This window comes from Canis aureus, chromosome 5 (assembly GCF_053574225.1).
Source record: "Canis aureus isolate CA01 chromosome 5, VMU_Caureus_v.1.0, whole genome shotgun sequence".
NCBI lineage: Eukaryota > Metazoa > Chordata > Mammalia > Carnivora > Canidae > Canis > Canis aureus.
The window spans coordinates 10,949,119-10,971,019 of record NC_135615.1 but is presented as its reverse complement, the minus strand read 5'-3'; the positions used below and the strand labels follow the sequence as shown (position 1 = coordinate 10,971,019).

Genomic DNA, 21,901 nt, shown 5'->3' with positions numbered 1-21,901 from the left:
TCAATTTTATTTATGAAAGATCATTATGGGGCACCTGGGTGGCTCAGTAGGTTAAGCATCTAACTCCAGCTCAGGTCATAATACCAGGGTCTGGGATTGAGCCCCAAATCCTGCTCCTCACTCAGCGGGGAGCCTGTTTCCTCCCTCTACTTCCCTGCCTCTCCCTCTGCTTGTGCTATTTCTCTCTGTCTCAAATAAATACATAAAATCTTTTTTTTTTTTTAAAGAAAGATCATTACATTTATGTATATAAATCCATGTGTGTTATGAATTTATTTGAAACCCTTCTATATTTAATAAACCGTGAACTTTTGGATAACGTGCACATTTTTCTCATTCCTCTTAATATATTGGATATAATTATTCCTCTAAGATACAGTTGATTTTCTTTTGTTGCTGTTGTTTAGATTTTTATTTATGTAGTCAGACACGAACTTGTAAGCTTTTAGACAGTATGTCTGTCTGATATATCACTTCTTCCAAGGGTTTCTCCAGAGCACTATAAATCTATAATGAGAAGGAAGCATGGGCAAGAGAGTACGAAAAATGTCCAGGAATGAATCCTTGCTAGAGATTGCGCACAATCAAATATTTCACATTTTAAGTTCTTTCTATCATGTTATCTCCAAAGGGTCAGGCATTAAGTTTTCACTCACCCTGATGACCTAATTTAGGCTTGGCCCAGATTTATGAGGATTGTAAAATTAGGAAACTTTCATTAAAAAAAAAAAAATTAAAACCCACTGGATGGTTTCCCAAAGCACATCTAGCATTACTTAAGACTTTATTATTTCAGCTAGTTGGATATATCATATCTAGGGCCCTCGCCAGGTCTATAAGAGTTCTGTGACTGACGCCTAATGGAACCAATTTTCACTCTGGCAGAACAAATTCAAGTTCTCATAGTAACTTGTATTCCAGTTTCCTTTGGATGCCAGGAATCAGACCCTTTAAGAGGAAAACGTATCAGAGCATCTGCTTATTAAGTGATATTCCTTTTATTTTCATCTAAATAGCTGGCAGGAACTATCGACTCAAGTCGAATCTAAAACAGAAAACAAGTAGTTTTTTAATTACTGAATTTGCTTTATTCTTTGTAGAACCTTCTTTCCCTCTTCTCCTCCTGGCCTCAATTTTCTACAAACTTCCCCTACCTCCACTGAGGACCACGAACCTTCTTTAGACAGGAACAAATGTTCCAGTGTGCTCACCCACCTACGCTAACAATCATATTACAGTCACGGTCCATTGACTGTCGCTCACATTTTTATTACCCTGCATCTGATGAACATTGATGCACTTGGGCATCTTCCTCTACACTGGAAGGAAAAATAATGATTTAAATAGAATTCTAAAAGTTGGCATGTTTTGTCATTAGCTTCCATTGTTCCTAGTGTCCATTCATCACATCTTGCCTGCTATTGAAATCTTTCCTTATGTTCCAACATTATTAAAGTCAGTCATTATTAGTCATCTCAAAAAGAGATACCTCTGCAACTTCTAAGATACTGTCAACTAAGAATCATATTTTCAATATTTCAAATTCTATTGTATTTTCAAGCTTCTGAAACAAATATAATATTCCTGCATATTTCCTAAGATGGAATTTCATGTAGACAATGATGTGATAGGAAAGATGATGCTTATCTAATGATTTTGGCACTGCCCCTAGATAACTGTGCTCCTCTGAGAAAAGCAGCCATAGTTTTCTTATTATCGGAACACATTAAAGTACATATTCTGGAGTCCTATGTGTCTTACATTTGAGACAGAGAAAAATAAATAGAAAAACAACTTCAGAATAGTTATATTTGTATTCATCTAGTTTCATTAAAATATCCTTGGGGTACACTTTTTTTTTTTTAAACAATCACACATTATTCTACAAAATCACTTAAGGGATTATTGCATTGTTTTAGTTTTCACAAAAATCAGATTTGATTAAAGTTTCATGAAAAGACCAAAACACAAATTATTCCACAGTCCCTAATTTTCCAAGCCCTTCCTTCACTTGAAATTACTTAAGTAATTTGAACCAGATAACTTAGGTTGTTGGAGGTAAAGCTCAGCAAATAAGCCTCTCTATACGGAATGCATGCAGTTTTTAGTAATTTTCCATTAATATAGTTTTGCCAAAATATTACTGCAAGTGAGAAGCCATCATTCTGATTATTTGAAACAATGATGGTCCAGTTTTTACTCTTTGACATTTGATATAAAAAATATTGTTTAAATTGTGCGTTGATGTTATTTTCCATTTAATCACAAGGAAATTCAAAGCAAAGATAATCATTTTATTGGTTTACCAAAGATCCCTAATGAAGTGCACACGTGGTGAAGAACAAAGTAGGTCCTCAACAGTGTTCCGAACTTCAGTGGAAACTTAAAACATGAACATGGATTTATAGATCATACATTACAGGCTGATTAGGGAGAAGTCTGCGCATGATGTATAGTCTGTGTGTGGTTCATGTGTGGGAAAGAAAGAAAACCAGGAGAGGGAAAAAAGTCACATTCTCATAATGAGAGTTCTCTCTCTCGGTAGATTTATTAATTGGGAGTGGAGAGAAAGATAATTCAGTACTCCTCTCTGGTGACAAGAGGATACCAGAAAAAACTAAGCCATCACACATAATTTACTATAGAATCTCTTGTCTTAGACTGGAGGGAAAACCAACTCTGCTGCATTGTGTACATATGTACAGACGAATGTATACATTTTTCTCTTCTGCAATTTTTATCCTCAATCTACTTTAAATCAAAATGAGTTTCACCCTGGGGCTGGGTGAGAAAGGACCTTCTAAAAACTTTGCTCAACCCAGCAAATATTTTAAAAGTGAACCAATAATGAGCAGTTTTTATCTTTCAATTCCATAAACATGCTCCAAGAAGAAGTGCCTCTCTGTATTTTGATTTTGGGAAAAAGGGGGTGGGGGGGGGGAGTGCTCGGGTTTTTAAGAACAAAGAAGGAAAGTCTTCTCCATCCTTCCTTCCCTCCCTCCCTCTCCTCGATTCGACCACGCCAATGTTCCTGGTTTTGCTTTTTCAATAAAGCCTCCTCCTTTCTTTTGACTTTTTTTCCTTTTCCTACCTCCACGACCACAAGTTTCCCTAAAAATGATTCTCAAAAAATACAATAAAAATGATTGTCCACGCGGGACCCTCGGCACATCACCGTAGGAAGGAGGGCTCCACTGTCGTGAGGACGGGGGTCCACGCCCGCCGCCCGCACCCACCCCGGTCTCCGGCGCCCTCCGCTCTCCTCGCTTCTCGGGGTGGGGGGTCCCCCCAGGGGGCTGAGCACCCCCGCGGGGCGCGCGGTAAGTCGAGGGTTAGCTCCGGCGCCGCGCAGCGTGTCTACCAACTTATGCCTTCCCCCAGGGGAAGCTGCGGGACTCCAAGAGCGTCTGCAGGTGCTCCTTCTGTTTGCTTGGAGTCGTCCCCCCGCCTGGAGGCCCCAACCCCCGCTCTCCCAGCCCCGAGCTGCGGAGGAAGCTGGACCCGGGGCCGATTTTCGGGGCTCGGAGCCTGCCTCTCCCGCGTTCCCACATCCGCCCTTCAGCACGAGCGAGAACGCGCGAGGGGCTTGCATGGGGCGTGCGGCCTCGGCGCCCCCCGCGGGGACCAGGCGCGCGGCCGGAGATCCACGCGGGGAGCAGCCGTGGGCCCAGCGCGGTCCAGGCCCGCAGCAGCCAACGCGAGCGCCGGCCGTCGGGTTCCCCGTCCGCCCGACAGCGCGCTTTAGGTCGAGGAGAAAACGGAGGGAAAGGAAGCCAGCCTGCGCGTCTGTTTGGGTTTTTCGTCTGTTTGCCTCCCAATTAAAAAGTGGCCGCCTAGGCGACAGCTTTGCGGTTTTCACAGTGTAAAACGGATTAGAAGAAACGCTCCAGCCCCTCTCGACTTTCGCCTGCGGTTTGCAGCCCCCGGGGCGAGCGTGACCCTGCGCACCCGCCCCTGGGAGCTGCCCCCGCGGCGCCCCCCGCCCCCCGCCCCCCGCGGCCCGGCTTCCCTGGGGCGGAGCCCGTCGGGGCGGAGCCGAGGCCGCGCGGCCCTGGGCGAGGGGGAAGGAGGTTCCCGAGGCGCAGGTGAGCCTGGCGGCCGGGCCCACGGCCTGCCTCCCCTCCCCGATGGCTCCCGGCGCCCGCGCTCGGCGGCCCCAGGTCCTGGGGCTGCGGGGGCCCCTCTCCCGGACGCGGAGGAGGGAAGAGCACGGGAAAGGGATTCGCTGCAGACGGCAGCGGAACCGGAGTCGGCTCGTCCGTGTCCTGCTCGCGGCTCTTAGGTTTTCCCCCAAGAACCTCGAGCTCACGGAGGACACTCACATTCCGGAAACCTTGAATTCACGTGCACACGCACACGCACAGTTAGTTAGGAGAGAAAAGAAAAAGAAAGAAACAGAAACTGGCGTCCTAGCCTCTCCACGTTCGCTAAACAAAGAATCCAGGCGAGCGTGGGCTGGAAACCGGGACGCGGGCGACGCGGAAGGGGGGGCTCCCCGCGGTCCCGCCGCCCCTCCCCGGCCCGCTGCGCCCGCAGCTGCCCACGAGTCTGCGGGGTGTGGGCGCGGAACGGGGTTCTCCGACCCGCCAGCCTCACCCTGAGCACTTGGATCCGAAAGACCCACGAGAAGCTCAGCTCTCGGCGACCCTTTCCCGCTTGGCTTCTGCTTTTAATAAACGGAAAATAAAAGTTTGCTTTCCGGCTAAAGAAATGCTGTTCGGATCTTTCCGCCCTGAAGTGCGACTCTCGCACCCTTTTATACCTGCAGGGAAGTATCAATCGTGATTGTCCAAATCGATACCGGGGCTTCCACGAAAGCGCTGCAGGTCGCGGGGCCAAGGGATCAAGGGAACCGCAGCAGGGACCAAGAGACTCCGACCATTCTGGACAGTCGGGCCCTCTCCGCGAGGGTGACTTGCGGCGGGTGGGAGCCGGGGCGCGGGGGGCGCGGGGGGCGCGGGGGGCGCGGAGGGCGCGGGTGGGGGATGAGGCGGCTTCCACCTTAAGAGGCCGCGCGGCGCGGCGACTGCGGAGGCGCCAGGCACCTGCAGGAGGCGCTGCTGCCCCGCGGTTCCACCCGCGCCGCGGCGCGCAGCCAGCCTCGCGGCTCGCGGGCCTCGGTCCCCGGAGGGGGTGGGGACGCTGGGGGAGGAAGGGAGCGAGTGCGTCCGTTAGGTAAGGAACCCGAGCCCTCCCGGATTTCGAAGCGACCTCAGTGAGGCGTTAGCTGGAGGGAGCTTTCCGTCATTCGGCCGCGAGAGGAAACGTGGGGAAGCGCCCTCCCCTGCCCCCACCGCCTGCCTTCCTGCTTCCCTCCACCTCCGCTCCCCGACCCCGACCGTGCTTCCCAGACCCTTTGTTCTCAAGGTTGCGAGCTGCTGGGTGGGGGCTCCCCGGGGAGGAGGTCCCCCTGCGCCACTCGGAAGGAGAGGGACTCGCGCCTCGCCCCCCACCCCACCCCCCCTTGCCAGTGGCGTCCTCCTCGCCCACGGCCCCTTCCTCTGCTCCCCAGAGCTTCCTCCCCGACCCGGGCTCCCCCAGCTCCCGCTCCCGGGCCTCCACCATCCGTGGGCCCGCCTCCCTTCCCGCTCCCCTGCCACCTCCAAGGTCGCTCGGAAGAGGGTGGGAGAGGCAGACGCGACGGGGAGGAGGAACCAAGTCGCCTCCCCGGCGCGGAGAATCCCCGGGGAGCCCTTTAGGCCCCGACCCCAGGGACCCGCCGCGGAGGAAGGGGTTTCCCGGCGCCGCCGCAGGGCGAGGGGACAGCCCCAGCGCGGAGGCCGCGGGCCGCGAGCCCGGGGGTGCGCAGCCCCGCCCGCCGGAGCCCTGGGGCGAGGGCCCCGCGGTGCGCGGCCTCCCGCTCGGCCCCCGAGCCCCACGGTCGGAGAGAGGGGGGCCCTGCATCTGCGCCCTGGGGAGGCGAGCTGCGAACGAACGCCCCCTTCCTCCCCCAGCCACCCTCTCGGGCGCCACCCGCGTCGCTTTTCCGCCGCGCGCGACCCGGAGGGCTCCCGCGATTGTGTCTCCTTGAGTACAGTTACAACTGCGCTCAGCTGCAGTTCTTGCTTGGACCCAGGCGTCGCAAAGTGAGGCGAGGGGACGGGGATGCCGGGGAACAGAAGCTGGGGCGGGAAAGTGAGCGGCGAGGTAGGAGGACGCGGCCGGGTGGCCTTCCGGGGTCCCGAGTCCGAGCCGAGGCAGGGCAGCCTGGGGCAGGCCCGCGCCCCGGCCGGGGCCGCAGCAGCCCAGCCGCGGAGCCCTGCACGCCCTGGGCTCGGGGAGGCGCCCTCTCTCGGTGCCATCCGCGCGCCCCGCGCGCTCGCGACCCTGGAGGGGGCTCCGGAGGAGCCGGGCACAAAGTGGGTGTCCCCCCCCCGCCCCTCCCCCCAGAAGGGGACGCGGCCTGGGGCCGTCAGCTCCCGGCTTCCTGGAGTCCCCTCCGGCCTCTGGCGTGACCCTGGACCTCACTGGCGCTTCGCGAGCCGCGCCAGCAGTTCTCTCGGCAGCGGGTTCCCCGGGACACACCCCGTCCCCACCCCCGAGAGCTGGCGGCCAGCTCGGGATGCCAGGCGGCCAGGCGGGCGCCCTGCCAAATTCCGCGTTCCTCTCCAGGAGACGGGGAGTTGCGTCCCAGGCTCGGGAAAGCCCGCAGTTTGGGCTTGGGACTCGCTTGCAAAGCCCCCCAAGGCGCCAGGGACGCCTCTGCAGGTTGAATTCCTGCTCCGTAACACTTCAATTTTAATTAATCTTTTAAAACACCGCTGTCACGTCGCTTGCAGAAAATTAATCAAACCTGAATCCTTGTTGCATAGCAAGAATTTCGATCCGAGTCTTTTAAAAAGGACTTGACTTTGCAAAGTCACGTCTTTTACGGTTCCCTCATTCCCCCTTTAGCAAGGGAAATATTGCAAAAGTCAAGACATGTTTGTTTGGTTCTTCCTATCCTCAGAATGAAACTTTGCTTATTTCTGATCTTTATTTTCTGTCTTTGAACAAAAAATAACGAGATAAATTGCCTACCTCTGTTAATTCAAAATATAATTACTTTGAATGATCTTTGTTTAAGAGCCCAGATAAACTAAGATAATCTTAATTTTAATGTGACACGACCCCTATTTTTCCTTGTGAATAATGAGAATAAAGCAGTCATTAATTAATACCAAGATACCTCCATAGAAGATGGTATCTGGTCTCACTGAGACGCTGAAACATCAGTTGTATTAGTAATTGATACTGTATAATTGAACATGAAGATAGTCGTCTATTTTTAACCTCAAAGCTCAGAGTTTATTTGGTGATTACTGAGCTCCTAATAATTAATTTTCGTTCCTTCTTGCTGCATAAATAATTTCTATGATTCCCAGTTCCCATGCAACACAGAGGCTTCTCATTAAAATCTACCCCTCAAAATAAAAGATGTGAAAGTATATTGTGCAGCAACCCTTTCTATTCCATTTCTCATAACATACATATGCTCTATTTTTATATCTTCCTGTTATATTCCCCCTTGGTGTAATTTGTCTACTAAAAAAATAGAATATAACTATAATATGTTTTACCACAGTTTCGTCCTTCTGGGTGCCATTGGTTCAATTTACTATATATTACTCAATTAAGATTTCCAATCTTTCAAGTTTCTGAGAATTGAGGGTAAGCTCCAATGAGGAATCAAATTTTTTTTTGTATAGCGAAGTTGCCATAGATTATACTCCCATCTAACACAGCCCACAGTATCTCACACTTTTCTATGGTTAAAAATAGGCTTTGCTCACACACATTCTGTTTCTTCAACCTGAATTGAAGATCTGCTCTCAACAGTTTCCTGGGTTAAATTTACACAACTTTTGTCATTAAAAAAAAAAAAAAAAAATCCTCTCCCAAGAAAAAGAGAAGTCTTCCAAATAATAATGGAAATTTAGACTCCACCTTTAAGATATCTAATTACTTCTCAGCATCAATTTGCTGATGATCCTCTTTTTACTCCAGCGGAGGAGGAGTATATTTTTCTCATACACGCAAGAAACGCTCCCTGTATTTCTTTGGTATGTCTCTCAAATGAGTATATTTTATGCCACATAAATATTCTTAGTATCTACCCTCCCAAACCTTTACACTTGACTTAATTGTCAGTGCTATTTCTAAAGTGATGAAAAGTATATCGGTTTTCCACTTTTATTCCCCCCTTTGAACAATTAAGACTTTCGGTCAATATATGATGGAGTAATTCTCCCCTCTTGGATTTTATATTTTCCCACTATAATTTAGACTGAAATGGGATTAAAACAGGATCTAGAGTTCTAATCTTGGTTGATGTTTTGGTGTATTCACCGTAATGAGTCCTATTCCCTGGGGTCATGAAGCTCCCAAATGTCAATCAAGCAAACTGATTCAGAAATGCCATTGTTCGACGCCCACGTCACTCGCCTTCCTCTCATTTTATTTAACAATACCGGAGTTCTCTGATCAGTCATTCGGAATATGAGGCATTATCTGGGGAAAATTCACAAAGTGTCTTGATCTTTCTTTGGGAGATACTGTTCAGGGGTTTCCGCAAAGCAGAGAGTGCTTGTTTATATTTCTGTCTTTGGACCGCACTACGGATCGAAAGAACCAATGAATACCGCTTGAAAGAAAATCATACCGTAAATCCGTCAAAAATTAATTCGTCCAGTCGAATGTTACATTTCTATTTTCGTGTTGGAAGCACCCTGACTTGTCACCGGAGGAGAAGTATGACCGGGTCTGGGTCCAGTTGACATGCCCTCACTTTCAACCCCGTCTGTTTTACCCCATTTAGTAATACTAATGTATTTAGACTGCACTACTTAGCCAAGAATTTATTTGGGGGCGAGGAAGAGCCAACCTTTGCCCGGGGAGCTCTACCAGAGACGTCCGGGAGTCTGCGCCACTCGCCTTTCGCATCCGCAGCCCTGGGGGCATCTGGACTTGGGTCTCCGCTCCGGGACCATCACCAAAGCCAAAGGCGTTAAGTGTGTTACTCGCTCCGAGCAGCCCAAATTAGTAATCAGCTTAACTCGTGGAGGCCTCGAGCCTCCGTCCAGAGTTCCCTGGAGGTTCCCAGCGCGGAGCCCGGCTCCTGCGAGGACTTCCTCGTAGGGAGGCCGGCGTGCAGGGACGGTTTCATGGGAAAAGCTGTCGTTTGCGTCTTTCACTTGGAGGGCTGCGCGGAAGGAGGCACGAACCAAGCCTCGCGTTGTGGGTTCTCACGAGGGATTCCTCCAGAATCGCAGCCGCAGCCGTGGCTCTGGCTGCTTGACGTGCATCTCACTCAGGCGCTCGCCTTCGCCGCGCGCATCTCCGAAGGCACCCAGCCTGCGCCCCGCGCGGACTCCGCGCACACTTCGGGCCGAGGTGGCCAGGGGAGGCGGCGGAGGTGGGGACAGGGGGTGGGGCCGCTCTCTGGTGGGACGCGATCAATCACTTTAAAAGTAAAGGGTTCAAAAGTTCCAGCCTCCCCTTTGGAGGGGAGAGAACGAGCTCCCCGGGGCCTGCTTCACTCTGCAGCCCGCGGGTTCCCAGCAGCCGCGCGACGGCGGGGGGAGCCCGGCCGCCCTTCGCGGGAGCCGCTTCCCGGGACACGGTCTGCCTCCCGCGCGGCCGGGCCAGGTGCAGGGAGCCGGGAGGCGGCCGCGCTGTGGCTAGCGTGGAGGAGCGCCTCTCCCTCCGCACCGACAGGCTCCCGGCCCGCGAGCCCCGAGCGTGCGCTTTTCCCTTTCTCAGCAAGCGGGAAAGGCCTGTACGCCGGGGCTGGCGCAGTCGAGCTCCCTGCAACCTGCCCTGCCAGAAGGGGCGGGGGGAGCGGGGGCGCCAGCAAGCTGTCCCGGAGGCGGGCCCTGCGGATTCCTCAGGAAAGCCCCTCTCCAAAACACCACAACCTCCCCCAAAGACATGGCTGCGTCCCTCCTCTGTGGCCTTCCATCCTGTCCCCTCCTCACTACCCGCCTGGCCCTCACCTGAGACCTGGCCAAGGGCCTAGTCCCCGCTTTGCTCCCCCACTCTCCCCACCCCACCCCACCCCTCCTCCTAAGCTCCGTCTCTTCCCTGACCTTTCCAAGGCCTCAGCTAGGGTAGCCAGGGTGCTGCAGAGGAAATGAAATTGTTCTGGAGATTACAGTGGGGCTGTTGGCCAGAAGAAGCCCCCCCGCCCCCCCCCCTTTTTTTTCTCAGGCTTCCATGTTAAGTGCAAACTTGTATTTCCCTTCACAAGAATAGACAAATTTTCTCGCTTATTTGCAGTTTTGCAAAGTTCTACACACAGATCAGTGAACCTTGAGTGGCCTTTTCCCAGGCCCACATTGTGGAGGTTTGTCAGGGTCCCTGAGCAGTGAGCGTAGTGACAGGTGAATCCAGCAGCCCCAGGGGAAGCCAGGCCTAACCTCCAAGACTTACAATAGGGCAGGGGCCCCAAAGCTCCCTGAGCAGCTTCATGCAACAGGTACCCTACAGCAAGGCAGCCTTTCAGGATCCCAGAGCTTAGGCTCTGGATGCAGAATCTGCTCCTCCCTGACCTGAGACGGAGTCTCCATCTGCATCTTTTTCCCCCCAGAACTTCCTTCTGTTCAGATTACCCCTCAATCACACAAGAATCTCTGAACTCTGAACCACCTGCCCACACAAGGCCAGGCTTCATTCCCACCTCAGCAGTCCCTCCTGGTATAAGTCCATTGATGCTTTCAACCTGCTGGTTCTTTCTGACATGACTTGAGGAGAAGGACAAGGAGAAGCCAAAGAGGAAGAAGAAGAAGATGAAAGTCCGGGAGATGCAAAAGACAGAATAAAAGTCCAAAGAGGGGACCACAGCAAAAACTGAGCAATCCCCTTCTCGTCTAAATCCCTGAGTCTTTCCCACACTTAAGAAAAGAGAGAACTGGTTTCCATAACTCTAACTTCTCCAAGTAACTTTTTCAAGTGATATTTTGATCCTGGACCGGTCTCTATCTCCCCAACCTGAAGAAGGAGCCAGGTAGGTTTAGGAAGATAAATAGCTATAGAGGGCAGAATGGCCTCCCTGTAGCCCAAAGTCACACCACAGAGAGCCTGGGAGCTCCAGGCTGCAGGAACAGCCTGGTACACAAGTAGCCTCAGCCTTAACCTGCTCTGGCCAGCCCAACTTATATTCAAAGGAAACGGGGAGGCTTGGGGTTCCTTCTCATGCCTTGAACGTTCCCTGGAAAGATCTTCATACAGAAATAAAGCTAGTCCCTGAGACCATGCTCCAAGTGGCAGCTAATCATGATAAGTGATAACTGGGATGGGAGAGGACTGGAAGACTTATGGCAGAGAACGAGAACGGAGGGGGGCACTAGAGATATAGACACATATGTTTACTTTTGCCTGACTTTGAGACTCCTACTCAGACCTTCCAGTCCATCCTCACTCAGTCACCAGGGTAAAAGAGAAATCAGTCTATGGGTTATCAGAGAAGGTGGGGGGCAGGGGAGCGATGCCTGCCCTTTCCAACCCCAGGCTAGTGTATAAGGAAGGATATAATGGGTAGGAAAAGAGAGGCCTGAGCAGCAGCCACAACCCCCAGTCACGCTGAGGAACTCATCCTCATTAAAGAAATCCTTTGTATGATGCTGCATTTCTTTCCCAGATTTGTGGCGACCACACGGAAAGAGGCAGCAGGCAGCCGCATGCAGGCATCCAGCAGTGTGTCTCTCACAGCAGACTCGGTATCCCCAGTGTGAAGAGCCCAGGCCTGGCCCATTAGGCTGTGACTGCAAACAATCCCCCTGCTCCAAGCAGCCTTTGCAGTGACTACCCCAAATCCCTAAGCAGATTCCTGGACTGAGAGAAACACAGTTCATAGCACGAACGTTCTACACAGCTAGATTTGGTAGGGAAAAAGAACAGAAAATCCACCACCACCACCACCACCACCACCCACCCAATTCTGAAATCGCTCATGAAATAATGTGTGGTATTGGTGCATGTATGGTGCATATATGACAGTTTCATACTTTGGGCCGAGGAAGGAATGATGTTTCAGAAATATTTCTCCCCTACGTAGCACCAAAGGCTGCTTTATGTCCTGCTCTTCTGAATCTACCTTCTGTAAACCATATTGTGCATTTTCTCTTGGATCTTAATGAAACAAGAACTGTGCAAAAGCGACTGCTTTGTCCCAGAGCTGAAACAAAGACTAATACAGAGCAAAGGAGCAGCCCTTCCAAGATGTACTCTTCTCTGACTTGGGAGGAAAGCTCCTAGAGTGACCCGCCATAATCGTGGTTGATATTTAATCCTCCTTAGTACAAAGGCCCATCTTTTCACTCTGCAGAAGCACCACTGAGATATGACCAGCCTTTAGAGTTCTATCCCAAACTGAGAGTCCGGACTTAGACTTGGATTGTCTAGGCCTCTTCTAACCTGAACAAAAAGGATCTGAAGAAAATCGCTTCCCACCCCCCCACCCCCTTCCCAACAAAGCATTCCTAATCACTTCGGCTTGTTGGTGAATTTTTATTCCCGTGTCCACTTGGGGTATTGAAATCGATCGCTGCAATATTTAATATATAACACTCCCAGGGTCATTGCTTCCCTAAGACCGAATTTTCTCTCCCTGGTGCCCTCACCTCGGGTTGCTACCCTCCCACTCCCATCTATCCAGGCCTTCTATTTTTCCATCCACATAACGTCTTTAATTCTCAGCCCAGCCCGGCAACTTCACGTGTATTTTGTTTTCTGGTATGGAAAGTACTGAAAGCTCTAGGCAGCACTGCACTTAAAAGGGAAAATGAGGAGCTCAGTAGATTGGAGAAAATTAACCTGCCACAAACAACCTCATTAAAGAGCTGCCTACTAAGAGTTAAGAATTAATAGCAAAATGGATGGGGGGGGGGGAGCCCTTGAGTGAAGAGACCTTAAAACCGCTTTCCCTGAAAGGTACATAATTTACAAGCCCAACCTAACATTCAGTTTTATTTCCCTTTCCTAGTGACCTGTCCCATAACCTTGTAATCCACTGTGGGGGCGTTTTTTTTTGTTTTTGTTTTTGTTTTTTTGTTTTTTGTTTTTTTTTTCCCTTTGGTCCCTTTCTTCTTTTTTACACACCCTTAGGTTTGCAAGTCCAAATACTTGCTGATATTTTGGGTTCAAAAATGCACTTAAATTGTTTGGGGCTTTTTAATTTAGAAAGACACTTTAAGAGACTCCTGGCATACCCTTTGGGAATTGTTAGATGATTTGAAGAGTGCCCTTAAAAGAATTGTGTTTGGATAAGAGGGGGTGTGGGGGAATCATGCAGAAAAAAGCATGAAAAACCAGAGTGAGGACATTTCATAGATTTAGTGTTTCGATGGTACTGTGCTTCATTTTGCACATGAAGTTCAAATTTAAGTAAAGCCCATGTATATGGGCTGTAAGTTGCTTTTCTAATGTTTTATTGGGCATTGTATTCTATATTGGCATTTTATATGCATAATCTCATTTCAATGCAGAGCCGCATACTAAATCCTGGGGCAAGCAGATGAGAATGTGGTATGGATATTACACTCAATTTCATTGGCTTCAATGAGACTTTGCACATCGCGATTTCCATTGTAATGGCTTATCTTTGGCTAGAATTTTACACATTGACATGCTATTCCTTTGGCCGGAATCCTGAATGAAGAAAGTGTGTCAATGGAACAGCCATAATGATTCCATTCACATTATAGCAGGTAACAGGGATCAATGGTCCTAACACTACTTATAAAAAAATTTTTCTGTGAGTTTTTTTTCCCCTTAATTATTTTTGCACTTTTTTCCTTTAAGGAGATCACTCTTAAAATCAACGTTGGAGTATACACTAAAGTATTGGTTCAAAACAGTTAAGAGATAGGAAACTCACAATCAGGATGCTTTGATTCATCTAGAAATCTTCCATTGTGTCAGAATATTACATGTAGTTCACATGTTATGTAGGATCAGATCCTATTCAGATAAACCAGCTAGAGATTGATACAAAGAACAAGATTTTAGAAGCTCTGGCAACATCTCTAAATCTACAAATTAGTTATATTTCCCTCCCACTTAATTTATACAAAATAACTTCTATTTTCCTCCCATTTAATTGTAACATTAAATTACAAATGGCAGGCTGAAATTGTATAAGATAATATGAAATTTTGATATTTTAGGGGAAACAGATGTTTCTGAGGTCATTTTTCTATAAGAGATGGCAGGAGTGTATAACTAGTTTCCTAATTGACTTTTAAATTTACAATACATAAAGATGTAAAAGGATTTAAACACACACACACAAAGATTTAAATCTTTTTATTTTCCAAAAATTGCATGTGCAGCAAAACAATTGGACAATCCAAATGTTAACCAAGTTCTTCTACTTAAAAATGGGAAAAAGGGGGAAAGAAGGGGAAAAAAAAAAAAGCACTACCTCTCTTTTTAAATTCAGATAAGGAACACACTGGTGGTAGTGGTGTATACTCTTTTAATTATCAATCGTATACGGTTAAGGTTGTTCTTTTAAAAAATCTTTATTATTAACAGAAAATATCAAAATTAGCTTTCTGAAGACCAATTTGCCACATGATGTATAACACTTGGAACCAAATTAAAAGCATCTCTGCATTTGCATCTGGCAATGTACTACATGTTAGAGCCATAGCCATGTGTTTATGGTATTGAGCTCTCCTGGTCTTGAGATACACTCTATTTTTTATGGCCTAACAGGAATAGCTCAGCACATGCGGGACAAGAGGCTGGAAAGCCTTGGCCTCTCACCCAGCAAGGAAACTCAGGGTCACTGCAGGCTCCCATGCTGCCTCGGATCAGCATTGGTTTAAGGCCAGATCTTACCCTCCTTCCACCTCTGGAGAAAGTATTGCTAACTACTGGGTGCAAAGGTTAGGTAGGAGGCGGGGAAGAAAAGGAAAAGCTGAGAGGTGGGAGAAGAGAAAAAAAGAGAAGATAAAGGGAAAAGGTAAATAAACCTGGTCATGGCAATTTCTACCATACCAGGCAGGTTTTGCTTTGAATGGATCTAATATCCAGGCACTTGAAAGCTTAACCATGCACTGGTCTGCATATTCGGGTCCAATGTAGGGGCAGAAAACTAATCTTTCACATTGGCCCCCACCGACAATCAGGGTATTCATTTGAACAGAAGGGAAAAAGAGAGAGGGCGAAAGAGACATGGTGGGGAGGGGGGGGATATGAATGTAAAATGTGCCTTTTATTCCTGAGAGATCCAAGAATCAGGTCCTCTCCAGTCATTTCAGAGAGACAGAAAGCCAAACCCACTAAGTGGTGGCTTTAAAAATCTCTTAATGTTTGTTGTTTCTAACTTTTCACAGGAAAGAAGGAAGGCTATTGCCTAACCTTAGTGCAGTAGTCTCTCTTCTATACTGTTTTTCCTCTCTATTGCTCATCACTTATCACAAAAGTATTGTGTTATTCCCAGAGCTAACTTAAACTGATTTGAAAGAGGGCGAGTGCTAACAATGGAAATTATATTCCAACTTTGGTGCCCAACATATACTCGCCCAATAGTCCAGGCTCCAGGAGATCTGAGTTTGTTTGTCTGTCTGTTTGTTTGTTTTGATAGCTTGGGGAAGAGGGCAGGCAGTGACTCAGACAGTTTCCCTTCTGTTTCTCTCCCCTTCATTCTGAGCATCCTGACCAGAGAAGGCCCTTGCAGACCTGTGAGCAGTTTCTCTCTGCTAGATTGGTGATATTTTAGGGTCTAAGTCTATTGACTGCTAAGCCTCTTCCATCCAAAAGGGTCAAACACAGACATATTGATGGCACTTATTAGATGAATAACTGGATCTTACTGGAGAGCCTCTAGGCTGCCTGCCACTCTGTCTCCACCTCCTTCTGTCTTTGCTCTAGTCTCTCAAGTAAAGGATGATCCCAACAGCAGGAGCTAAAAAATAGGGATACCCTAGCATCCTAAGCACTTGGCCTGTTTCTCCTGTAGATGTTCTTTTCAGATTCCCCGGGGAGACACCCCCCCACCCCACCCACACACACAGCTGCTGGCTGCAGGCTCTCCTAATTCTTTTTCAAAATTTCTCTCCCTCCAAAATTTCTCTCTCCTCCACTAAGACCTCTCTGGCCTTAATGTCCCTTGCAAGGGGACAACCACTGCCCTTCCCCCAGTTAGACACCAGTCAGCCCTGCAGCCATGGCGGCAGCAGCAGAAGAATAGACAGCTCGCTGTGCCAAACAGCTCGGCTCTGGGCGCAGAAGTGGCGGGAGTCAAGTAGTGGTCCAGGAGAGGGCTGCCCCCGACCAGAGACACATTTATTCAACTGGGCAAAGGTTTTCCGAGAGCACCCACTATGGCAATTTCAGGTGCTGCTGTTAGGTCCTAGGAAGAGAAAAAAAAGAGGAATGGCGGTCAGCAGTGCAAGTAGGAGAGGAGCCCCGCATGGAAGCCACTGACTGGGGTTTAATTCCACACATTTTGGGGTCGCGTTTTTCCAAACAAACTGGAGTGATCTTTAGGGAAAGCCAAATACATATGATGAAAACATCCTGTTTTTTGAGAAGCAGGAACAACCGAACCACAGCCACTGCCCACGAGTGCGTCACTCAGTCAGCAAAGGGGCTTGGGAGCCCAAGGCTTGAATTTGGTGCATTCGTGCAATTTGGAGCTTTTCGACTTAGTATTGATCCCTAAACTCAATTTTGAAAACAGCCTCCATCGCAGCAGTGTGGGTTGTGTTATCCCCAGTATTCGCAAGGCATCGATTGGACTAAAATAAAATGCATCCTACGCTCCTCAAAGAAGGAAGAGGCAGGGACAGTCACAAGAGGAATAGCAGAAAGTGCATAGTTAATATGGGTTGTACGCGAATCCGCGAAACAAGTGCTTTAAACCCAGGGGGATTTCACGTAATAGCTAATTTGGTGAGAAAGCGAGTGTGCGCAAGCGGAGGGCCATCTTAGAAGGCCAGAGGATGGGGAAAGATACAGGTTTTTCGGACCGGAATGAACATTTCCTTGTGATTTGCATTTGCTAATGTCCGAACCCTTAGCCCGGGCCACCTAACTCGCCACCTCCCTCCCCCCGCCCACGTAGGCTCAGGAAGAAATTCTCTTTCCCTCTGGCCGCCCTGCTTGAGCTCAAAGGCTGCAGAGAGGCGGTTGCTGCTTTTCCCCCCGATCCACCGCCGGATCTTAACTCCTGGGAAGGCCGCGGGGCCAAGCCCGGGGAGGCGCTCTCCGTCTGCCCCTCTCCAGGCCTGCAGGATCCGGTGGGGTCCTCGCCCCAAAGTTAATGGAACGAACCCAACGCCTGCCTGGTTTTGCCCAAACCCTTCCTGGGTCGCAACTGGCTGGAGAGACAACTGGAGAAGATGGGAAAAGGAGAGAAGACTATCTTATCCTAAAGAAGAAATTCTATCTCTCTCTCTCTCTCTCTCTCTCTCTCTCTCACACACACACACACACCCAAAAGCCTTGCCTCTGATTTCTCCTGCCTTCTGAGTCCATTTCAGGTTAGAGAGAGAGAGAGATCGCGCGGAGAGAGAAAGGAAGAAAGAGAGGGGGAGAGAGGAGAGAGACAGCTTTCAAACAAAAGACGAGGAGGCGCAGGCCGGGGTCTGGAGCTCTCCTTCGGGGGGCTGCTCGGTCCGTAGCCCCTCCAGCCACCACCCCCCCATCCGGGGTGTTCGGGCGTTAGGAGGCTTGGCCAGGCGGGCCTGAGCGCGCGCTCCACGCGGCCGGAGACCTGGAGACAATGCCCAAGCACCAGTTCCACCCCAGCGCGGCCGCAGCGGGCGCCGGGCCGGCGGGCCTGTGGCCGGGGCTGGGGGGCCGGAGAGGGGCGCCCGGGCCCCGCTCCGCCTCCCCGCCGCCCTACCCGCCTGGGTCGTCCCGGCGCTCTCCGTGCTCCCCGTCCCACTTAGCAAGCTGCTCTTGGGGGCCCGCGAGTTCAAAACACGCCTTCTCATTAATTAAAGCCGGGAAGCCCTCGCCACTTTCTTCCCAGGCCGAGGCACCGTCTCCAGGGGTCGCCCGGGCCGCTCTCGGGCCGCGTCAGCTTCCGCGCTGGGCCTTGGAGGCCGAGCGGCCATTTACTGCCCTCTGATTGCGCCGAGGACCAGGTTAGCTCATAAAGCCTTTCACACTCAACAATGGGGATTTTCTCAACAATTAACAAGAAACAACATAATAAAGCCATTTACAAAGACCTTGCTATTTACTATAAATTAGGCACTCTTTAAGAGACCAGTGCGTAATTTCACACACTTTACAACTGGGGCTGCATTTTAAACACCCGGGAAAACAAGCTTGTTGCACTTTCCTGTGACCTATCTGTGGTGCACCTCTGTTTCCCCTCTTCTTCTGGGAGCAGCTTTGTTTGCATCGCTGCACTCCAACCTCCCCAACCCAGGGTGGTTTTCCAGGTCACTGTCTCACGCTTCCCGTTTCCAGGTCATCATTCCACTTTCAGAGGCACTGAGAGGTTCCAAGGACAGGAACCACGGCCGCCAAAGAAAGCAAGCCTTGCCCCATCACATTTAACCCCCTCTTTGGGAGTTCTGCAGGGGCCTCCCCTGACTCCCCCCCGGCCGCAGGTCTTGGGCCACTTCCCAGAAGGCGTTCACAGCCATGCTGGCTGGCCCAGTGTGAAGCCTCATCTCTTTGCCACTTGCGTTCCACACATGCATTTTGGAGACCTGGGCCAGCCCCCCGCCCAAAGCAAAAAAAAAAAAAAAAAAAAAAAAGGCTGGGCCCCATTTGCCTGGGACAGAGAGATATAAGGCCTGGGCGAGAAGGTGAGAAATGGCTAGGCGGTGTGTGCGTGTGCCGGGGTGGGAGCTGACCTCAGAGCACACAAAAGGAACGCCAAGTGAGAGGAGGCGGTCTGGTCCCCGGGGACCGGCCGCGCGCCCTGTCGCCCCTGCTCCGCGTGGGCCCGTCCTTGAGGCCACTGGGACCTGAGGCTGCGTAGACAGGAGCTGAGGGCCGGGCCGGGCCGGGCGCACAGGGGTCCGGGCCCTTCCGCCCCGGGAGCCAGTAGGTGACAAATTCAGAGGAGAGCAAGATCTGGGCGGAGAAAAAAAGTCACAAAGAAATTTGTTTGCCACCATGCAAAATGGCGGCATTTAAACATCTTTCTGGTGCTGGTGGCCCAGGCCACAGAGCTAGGAGCTGCCCCGGGTCAGCACAGCGGTCACACTGCGGCACCTGGGTGGAGAGCGAGGGGCAAAGGGACCCCGGGACCCCCACGTCCCCCGGGCCGGCCCTGCGCCAGCTCGGCCGTCCCCGCCTTCCTCCCAGCCCGCCAGGCCGAGCCCCGCGCCGGCAGCCCCCGGACACTGACCCCTGTTTACAAACACAGCCCGGGGGCGGGGAGGGGCGGCCGGATCCCGGGCTGGCGGGGTGGGGGCCGGCCGCTCGCGGCCGAGGACGCCACCAGCAGAGAGGAGCGAGGAGTTGGTGCGAGAGAGCGGGCCCGGCAGCTGGAAAGGACTGAACGCCTTGTTTTTGAAACTGTCAATTCTCTCAACCCCTATTGTGAGGGCTTCATGCAAAACATCTCAGGCCTTTTAAAGTAGGAGCTTGTGAGGCCGCCACAGTTTGAAAAGGAGCGAGAGAAGAGCGGGGGCCTAGGGCATGGGCAAAGAATGATAGCTGGGCCCCCTCCTCCTTTTTTTTTTTTTTTTTTTTTTTTGCAAAAGAGGGCCTGCCAAACAGGTAAAATGCAGCCCTCCCCCAACCTCCTGGATCTTCCCTACGTCCCTACCCCCCAGGCTAGTTTGCAAAAATGCCCTTTGGCCTAGGGAGCAAACCAAAACCAAAGCTAGTGTTAAAAATAGTTCTTTCTTCCAGGGAAGGGAAAAGTCCCAGGGAAGACCTGGGTGACCGGGTGGACTCCCTAAGGTGGATGCCCTGTTCCTCCTTGTCAATTTCCTGAGGTTAGTTGATGAGGAACCTTTAATTCCCCCACCCCCACCCCACCCCCACCCCCGCCACTTTGGCTCTTGGAAACTCCCTTTTCACATCCTTTAGCAGCAGGAAGTTATTTTCAAGGTGAAGCAAAACTCACATTTTCTATCTTTTGTAGATACTAATGCTTTATTATTATTATTATTTTTAACGTGAGGACTTTGTTTTTGCTTTTTACCATGGAGGATTTTTGTTTCTGTTTTTTCTGAAAGGGAAAAAAAATGCTTTTGAGGAATTAGTCTATATCTTTTCCTGCATTCAAACAAAACTATCATTCTCATATCAAGCAGAAACTTCCAATTCTTGTGACCGGAACTTTGAAAAATTTCTAGACCATTGAAAGTCACCCAAACACAGATAAGATAAAAATCCACACACCAGCCCATCTAGTTTGTGTTATTGCTGTTTAGTGGTGGCTCCTTGTTGTTGATTTTAAAATAAACAACCATTATTGAGATTACTGCACTGTAATCAAGTAAGCCAGTAGAAAAGAACACCCACTTTAAAAAGTAAATAGTTGAAAAAGAGCAAGCTGTATTTTCTAAGAAGGCAGATAACCTGACTATGGAAGACAGCGTACATACATCTTTTTAAAAAAATAATTAAATCTTCATTTCAGAGTCTTATCAGGAAACTATTTTTATAGGAGACCAAAAATATGCTTGTTTACCCAAAAAAGTCAGAGAAGGAGCCCTTTCCTGCATTTTGTGAGTGTTGAGCTTTAGACACAGGACTAAGTGACCCTGGAACCATGTAGTGCCTTTAAGAAAAAAATGCCATCACCTGAAAACAGTTAAATGTAAAAATGCAATCTATCAATGGAGGTAACTTTGTTTTTCCCTCAATAAGGCTTAACTTTTTGAACAAATGGGACATTTATAGCATCTTAGAAAACCTAGATGTTGTCATTAATCATAAAACAACCAAAATGAAATAAACTGAACTGGGAATGATTCCCACAACAGAATGGGAAAACAGCTAAGGGACTACCAGAAATGGAAAGAATACCTTTTATTTGTAAGTTACTGAATACTATTTGGTACACTCTTCTAACAGAAGCCCCAACTCAGATTTTGCTGTGGTTGGCTGGCTTGTTGTAGTACTGTGGGGTGAAATTTGTGTTGACTATTTAATTTCTTTCCTTTTGATGGTATCACTCTGGAATGCCTCGGCCTCCATGCTGCTCATTCTCCAGCTCCTATAAACTGAAACTATTGATTCTCTGAGGGCTAGAGACCAAGTGTCAAAGCTGGAAGCCGATATTTTATGTCAGAAATTCCATAGGGTATATTTGTTTTAAATCGTGCTTATTCCATCTAGCAGTCTTCCCACACCCAAGATCTGTAGGCTTCAAATATATTCTCAATTTATAATATAGGAACAATGATTCCATAGCCAGCAAGAGAAGTGCTGGTCTAAATGAGGAGTGGTCATCATACTTTGAACTCTCTTGACTTAACAGTAATTAAAGAATAGAAATTACAGATTTCCCGTGTGTGCATGTCACCCTTTTTAACAGATTGATTTTTGCAGGACAAATCACTGCACCCAAATTCTGTATGACCTTCCAAAGAGGAAAGAACTCAGACTGAGAAGCCAATTGTTCAGCTTTCTGGGGGCTTTAACTGCAACTTGTACTGGTCTTTGGAATTATATACAAACAGGAATTCAAGGATAACATCCCTCAATTTTTGTTTTGACCATATCTAGCATCCCAATAAAAAAGGATCCAGTGAACCTACATCTGGCAACATTCAAGAAAGAAAGGAAGGGAGACAGTTCAAAGCATCTGTTTACTCCATCCAAATGTATTTGGATGCAGGTATTCTGAGCCTCTGTCCTTTACAGTAAGAGTAAAACCACAGAGCATATACAGCAATTAGAGCTGAGACCATCCAGATCTATCTGAAACATTTAGAGACAAAAGAAAAAATTTCAAATGGAGTAGGACTTAGATGGTTAAGGGAAGGGG

The 21,901-nt window shown here is 49.3% G+C and overlaps 3 long non-coding RNA genes across 3 annotated transcripts in view; 1 reads left to right on the top strand and 2 right to left on the bottom strand.

The window, feature by feature from the left end:
• The window catches only part of LOC144313319 (uncharacterized), a 39,573-nt gene extending 34,624 nt beyond the window's left edge, over positions 1–4,949 (bottom strand). The window contains exon 1 of the long non-coding RNA XR_013378990.1: positions 4,763–4,949. This is a non-coding gene — a long non-coding RNA (uncharacterized LOC144313319). The remainder of the gene's footprint in view (positions 1–4,762) is intronic.
• A 175-nt stretch (positions 4,950–5,124) lies between these two features.
• LOC144313318 (uncharacterized) lies at positions 5,125–12,440 on the top strand. The gene is made up of 3 exons (XR_013378989.1): positions 5,125–5,175; positions 10,568–10,984; positions 11,618–12,440. It is a non-coding gene; the product is annotated as an uncharacterized LOC144313318 (long non-coding RNA).
• Positions 12,441–16,238: 3,798 nt separating this feature from the next.
• Positions 16,239–18,065, bottom strand: LOC144313691 (uncharacterized). Its single transcript, XR_013379312.1, has 2 exons — positions 17,920–18,065; positions 16,239–16,339 (listed from the first exon to the last, which is right to left on the bottom strand). It is a non-coding gene; the product is annotated as an uncharacterized LOC144313691 (long non-coding RNA).
• Positions 18,066–21,901: the final 3,836 nt, after the last annotated feature.